The following is a 6,514-nucleotide window of genomic DNA, read 5'->3' as shown; positions in this document are numbered from 1 at the left end:
ATATAACGACATCAACAGTGACATTATATGTGAATTGACTAAGCAATCTTATCCAAAGGTAGAGGTCATAAGAAAAAATAAAAACAATGTCCAATCCTATGCTATCCACAGGAGTCCCTGCTTGCATGGTAATGGATAGAGCTTGAAAACAAAGGATGTGAATCTGCACCAGCAAACACAGGAGGAGGAGGCTGTGCTACAGCATCTACTAAAATTAGGCAAAATGTTTCAAACACAAATATTTAGTGACAGATAACAGCTGTGGGGGATGGAAACATGAGGTTAAGGAGTTACTGAAAACTCCATTCTTGTCCCCAGTGCCAATCCAATAACCAGGACGCAGCTCTGGGGGAGAAAACAATGTTGTATTGCTTTGTTAGTAAAGGAGAAGCAGGGGACCTTCTGTCTCAGAGGCCATGGTTCTTCTCATCAGCAGGAACAGGGGGCCGTTTTTGGGAGAGGTGGGGTACCAGGCATTGAACTCAGCGGCACTCAACCACTGAGCCCCCTCCCAGCCCTATTTTGTCTTCTATTTAGAGACAGGGTCTCCCTGAGTAGCTTGGCACCTGTCTTTGCTGAGGCTGGCTCTGACCTCATGATCCTCCTGCCCTCAGGGCCTCCGCGGAGAGTGGATATGGAAGCATCCTTTCACATTCTGACCAAAATGAACATTCCAGGCTCAACTTCAATCACAAGCTACTTTGGGGCCTGAAGAAGGGCCTGGTGTCTGCACAGAAGAGTGGGGTGCCACGAGGACAATGGGAGGGGAGGCAATGACAAGATGACAGACAGGCCACATCTTCTGCCCATGAAGAGGCTGGGTTCTGGAGGCTGTTCTTGCAAGGGGGAGGGGACATGAAGGTCTGTGACTGGGGACAGTGTCCCAGGCTCCCTGGGCTGCAAAGGTGATGGAGGGCTCTACACAGAGGCACTTTCAAGACAGTGACAATCCCAGCATGACTAACCCCCAGGCCCACTTTTCATCAGCACCTGAGACCCAGATCAGGAAACGTAATGAGCAAACTAGTCCCAACGTTGCCCCAGATCTCCCTCCTGGCTGCCTGAGTGAATGCAGATTGCGGCTCTGGCTTCCAACAAGACTCCGATCAGGAAGGGGAGACCACAGAGGGATGGGGAAGCCCTGCTAGAAACCAGGTCCCCTTGGTCAGGATAGCCACGAAGGACTTGGGGTTGGAGTGGGCTCTTCCTCCGGCAGAAGGGCCAGGCCAACAGCCTCCCAAGTGCTCCCTGGGAGGGGGATTTGAAATTTGAAACTCTCCTGCCCACCCCTGGCCAGAAAAGTAAGGAGAAGTGTCCTGCCAGCCCCCTGTTTTGGATGGTTTCAAAGTGAAGGGGGGCCGCCTTGGTCTGGGTGAGGCTCACACTAGAGACAGCTCGAAGAATCAGAAAGCTGGACAGGGACCCTGTCTGCATCACTGGCTGCCGCTTCCTCACATGAAAACATTCAGGGTCACTCCAGGGGAACTGAGCTGCACGAAATAACCACACAAGAGACACTGAGACCTTTTTCTTTGGGTTCTGTGATGGCTCCTGGAGAGAGAGAGAGAGAGAGAGAGAGAGAGAGAGAGAGAGAGAATTTTTTAATATTTATTTTTTAGTTTTCGGTGGACACACATCTTTGTTTGTATGTGGTGCTGAGGATGGAACCCGGGCCGCACACATGCCAGGCAAGTGCGCTACCACTTGAGCCACATCCCCAGCCCTTCCTTAATATTTGAAGGCAATTGGGAAGTTATATCCTTCCATCACTGGATTCTTGGTCCGAGGTCATCATGATCTACTCTTGAAACACAACAAGCATTAGTAGAAAACATACTATCTCAGGGGCATAACCAACTTGGAAGATCCAGGTTATTATTATTATTATTCTGCCAAACACTCATCAGAAGATTCTTCATCTTTTCTTGATCTTATTGGGAAGCCTTGCACTTGGCAATGGTAACATGGACATGTTCATTTGGCATGGTGTTTCAGCCTTTCCATGGAGCAGAGGGCTCAGTCACAATATTTATTACAGTGGCTTTTTAGAGCATTTTAACTCTGTTCTAATTTTTGCATCAGCATTTATCTGACTATGAAAGATCTTGAAAGTAATTTAAGTCAAACATTAAGAAAATCCACATGTTGTAAGTTTGAAACAGAGCCATAAAGACTGTATCACACAAGCAAGGAATAATTAAATATTATTAGTAGTCACTTCAAAGATCATGAGACCGGGAGCTGTCCTAGGTCTGGTTCATTGGCATGCACCTGTTTCAGACCCGAACATGAACTTCAGCAGAGTGTAGCTCTGAAATACCAGCCGGCAATAACTAGCGATGCCATAAGGTGAGTTGCATTCATACAGGCTACAGGATATTCATCATCCTTCCTCTTAATTCTCATATTTAAGGAGTCTGTTAGGTCTGTCAGTGATGTAAATATTCTGAAGGCAGAAGACAAACATCCAAACATCCTTTTGGGTGCCATCTCACTGAGGGTTAGGGTACTACCAATCAACCTCCAGGTGCCAGAATCCTCCTGTAACTGCTCTTGTCCATTCTAGGAGACCAGCCTAAAATGCATCCACTATTTCTAGACCTCTTGTGTTGTACTGGCCAGACATTTGCATAATACTTAGGAATACTCAGGAATAATACTTAGGAAAGGTGCCAGTTTCTATTGTAGAATGATCAGGGCAACCATGCATTGGTGGATACCTTATGTAAATAACTGGCCTGTATAGAAAAATTCTATTTCAACAAGCTTTCTATTTGGACAATTGTCCAGATACGTAGTCTTAATTTCAAAGGGTCAGCATGATTGTCTGGTTTAGGTTTCTCATATACTGTGTTTTCCTCAAATATAATCCCAGACAACCTGTTTACCATAGGATCAACATATAACTGACCACTACAGTCAGCATGATTAATCTAGTTTCATTGGTGGACTTTCCAGTCCACACCACAATGTACATTAAAAATGGATCTGAGGGCTGGGGTTGTGGCTCAGTGGTGGAGCGCTCGCCTAGCACGTGCGAGGCCCTGGGTTTCATCCTCGGCACCACATAAAAAAATAAAGGGATTGTTTCCATCTACAACTAAAAAATAAATTTTAAAAAATAGATCTGAGAAATGGGTCCATAGAAGTCTCTTCATAATTTTTACTTATCTGGCAAGCTCATGAAGCTGCATGGTTGTAAACTCTGCAGTTGGAAGATTTACCTTCCTGTGTCAGGTTTTTCAGTCATTTTCATGATGACAGGTTTAAATTCTATCTTTTCAAATCTGATTTAATTTACTGAATCATGTTCAGCAGCAGTGAACATGATTCAGTAAATTCAGCAGCAGTCTCAATTTTTTTTTTCTTTTTTTGGTGGTGGTGCTGGGGATTGAACTCAGGGCCTTGTGCATGTGAGAAAAGCACCCTACAAACTGAGCTATATCCCCTGAGATTCTCAATATTACAATTAAGGGAAAAAAATAAATATTTTGTAAGATCTAGTGTGTGCCTCTGGGGTACTGTATTCCCCCTTTTCTTAATTTAATAAAACTGAGTAAAGACTTGGCATAAGCCATAGTATCATCAGTTTAAGTTATAGATAGTAGTAAAGTATTTAAATGATCAGATTTACCTTGTGTTAATTATTGTAATTTCTCAATATATACTAGTTGATCCATCCTAACAATTTAAAAGGAATCCTCAATGTCTTTCTGAGAGAATGTCTCACAATATCTTTATGTCTCAGAATATTATCTTTTAAATACATGTCTCTCAATTGTCTTTTCAAAAATATGATTAAGCAGTGTATAAATCCTACCATATTTTTATGGATAGTAGGTCTAGTCAGAGAACTTCTATAATGTCAACGAATTTTCAACAAGGTTTGCAACTTTTATTGCTCAAAACTAACATACAACTTTATTTTGGAGAACCTCCATCCTAAAAAATTCCCAGATCTCAAAATTATTCAACAAACAAAATATGCAAGAATGAACAGTCTCTGAATCAATCAAACTTAGTCTCCAAGGAGAATTGTAAAAATTGGAATCTAAGTCAGCAGTTTAATATATTTAGTGTTTAATCGAGGATGTGAATTTATTCACCAAAATTAATCCTTGCCTCAAACAATAAGAATCACTAGGCAATAAAGACCTTGCTTAAAGGAGTTAAACTTAACATTTTAATAGGTCTTTATCATGTCAAAATATGAACCAAAATATTAGCTCACTATCAGCATAGATAGTAAAATCAGGGAAATGGCCTGAAATATCCTTGAATTAATCAGTTAAAATTGTTAGTCAGTCCAGTACATATAAATCTTTTTTTTTTTTTACATTTCTCTATTATCTGTCTAATTAATAATATAAAAAATATTTCTATTTAGGAAAATATTTTTATCATTAAAATCTAGAATATACAGATCTTGGTTTACCCAAAGATGATTTCTTTCTTCTTAGGACCTCCAATGTGTGCTTCTCCTCTGTTGAAATTCCTTTTAGAATTTTTCCTGGTTATACTTTGAACTAATTTCTGAAAACCTTAGAATCTTTGTACCTTGATAAAAAGAAATATCAATGAGGGCTGGAGTTGGGGCCCGGTGGTAGCCCGTTTGCCAGGCATGCATGAGGCACTGGGTTCGATTCTCAACACTAAATACAAATAAATTTAAAAAGTAAAGGTCCATCAACAACTTTAAAAAATATATTTTAAAAAAAAGGAAAGAAATATCGATGAAAATATAGTTAAAGTCCTTGGATATTTCTGTAGATAATTAATACAGTATACATAACCTGTAATTAATACAATATAATTGTTTAACTTTATGTAACCACGTGGTTCTTAAGATATGTTGGATCCATTTCGATTTGTTTTTAACTAGGAGTGAACGCTTGCCTGTGAAATCACGTGATGTGGCTGATGATCCTTGTGTATACATTTACTTATTTCTTGTAATTATACAGTCAGGAACAAGAATAAAGATTTTGGGGTCATCCCAGAAACATTGCCGGGTTTCTTTCTGCGATAAGCAAATGCATCCCCATAACTTTCAAAATTAAAAGTCAAATGTGAAATAGCAACATTTAGCAACATAACCATAGAAAGGAAAAGGAAGGGTCCCAAGGGAAGCTGCTGAGGGGTAAGAAATCAAGTTATTTGGCCTTGAGAGCAAGTCCGGCTTAGGGCTGCAAGGAACGAAGGAAACTGTGGAATTAGATTTTGCCTGAAAAAGAACTTTGTTGGCACTTACAGGTGGGTGTTCCTAAAAATGCAGGCTCTGGGCAGCTCCAGGTAGCAGGTCTGAAACAGGAAGTACAGGTTAGTGGCTGGAAGGCGGAACCAGAAGTCCTGTCTGAGTGACAGTTGGAAGGACCAATGGGAAGCCCGTTGAAATGCAGGAGGCGGGACCAGGAAGCCCGCTGTGCGTCCAGGCTTGGGCAGTTACCATGGTGATGGAAACAGCTTGGAGCCCGCTGCCCTAGGGCTGCCCTAGGCTGTGGCATTCCATTTGGTTTGTCTGTATTCCCCGGCCTTGGCGGGATCCCACGGGCTTGCAGCTTGTGTCCTCCTGCCTTTGTACTTTCCCTGGCAGCACGTGGGACTTTAAAAGTGAGCTTTAATGGCAGACACCAGCGTTACTATCAGATTTTAAGGCAGTCTGCATTCGGCACCCAGGCCAGGTCGCTTAAGGGTCAAAAGCAGTGCTGGCGGTGAGTCCAGTTACAGACACCACAGGGAGCAGCGGCCAAGTTGCAGCCATCGGACCCATAGGAGTATAAAGCGAGAGTTCACAAAAACAAGAGAAAAATAAAACTTACTTCTCTACGGGGAAAGAATCCTTGTGTTGCGTCTCATCACAACATTTTCCTTCCCTGTTTTCTCACTCTCCAAGCGCTGACTTCTAGTACATTAACCCAAAAAGTCTTTATCTAATATTTTAAAACATAAAGATTCATACAAACAATCTAAAAAAGTCCACAAAAGCACTTTCCCCATGGGAGAGGACTCAACAACATATCCCACTAATCATCTTAATAACTCATTACATTTATTTAGAGTCTCTAGAATTATAAAAAAAATTTCTAAAGACAAAATATTCCCAGATAGTAAAAAGTTTAACCTCACAGATTTTTCTTCTGTCTAATTTACTTACTTTCTACAATTCAGTCCACAATACTCTACAATCCTAAGCGCTCCTAACTTCTGGAGAGAAATTCCAAATGAACTGAATTTTTAAAACTCACCCTGGAGTCACCATATGGGCAACCAGTTGTCGCATTCCTCATGACTAAAACACTCAGGGTCACTCCAGGCGAACTGAGCTGCATGAAATAATCACACAAGAGACAGAGACAGAGATACCTTTTCCTCTGGGTGTTGTGATGGCAGCTCAGACCTCAGGGGTCCATGGAAAGAGAGAGAGAGAGAGAGAGAGAGAGAGAGAGAGAGAGAGAGAGAGAGAGAAAACACACACACACACACACACACACACACACACACACACGTGCGCGCG

The 6,514-nt window shown here is 41.7% G+C and overlaps 1 long non-coding RNA gene across 1 annotated transcript; it reads right to left on the bottom strand.

Annotated features, from left to right (window-relative positions):
* Positions 1-349: 349 nt before the first annotated feature.
* LOC125611045 lies at positions 350-6,437 on the bottom strand. The gene is made up of 2 exons (XR_007341143.1): positions 4,436-6,437; positions 350-1,551 (listed from the first exon to the last, which is right to left on the bottom strand). It is a non-coding gene; the product is annotated as an uncharacterized LOC125611045 (long non-coding RNA).
* Between the last annotated feature and the right edge of the window lie 77 nt (positions 6,438-6,514).

Source organism: Marmota marmota, unplaced genomic scaffold (genome assembly GCF_001458135.2).
Source record: "Marmota marmota marmota unplaced genomic scaffold, marMar, whole genome shotgun sequence".
Lineage (NCBI taxonomy): Eukaryota > Metazoa > Chordata > Mammalia > Rodentia > Sciuridae > Marmota > Marmota marmota.
The sequence above is the reverse complement of the archived record's forward strand: the minus strand, read 5'-3'. Positions and strand labels throughout refer to the sequence as shown.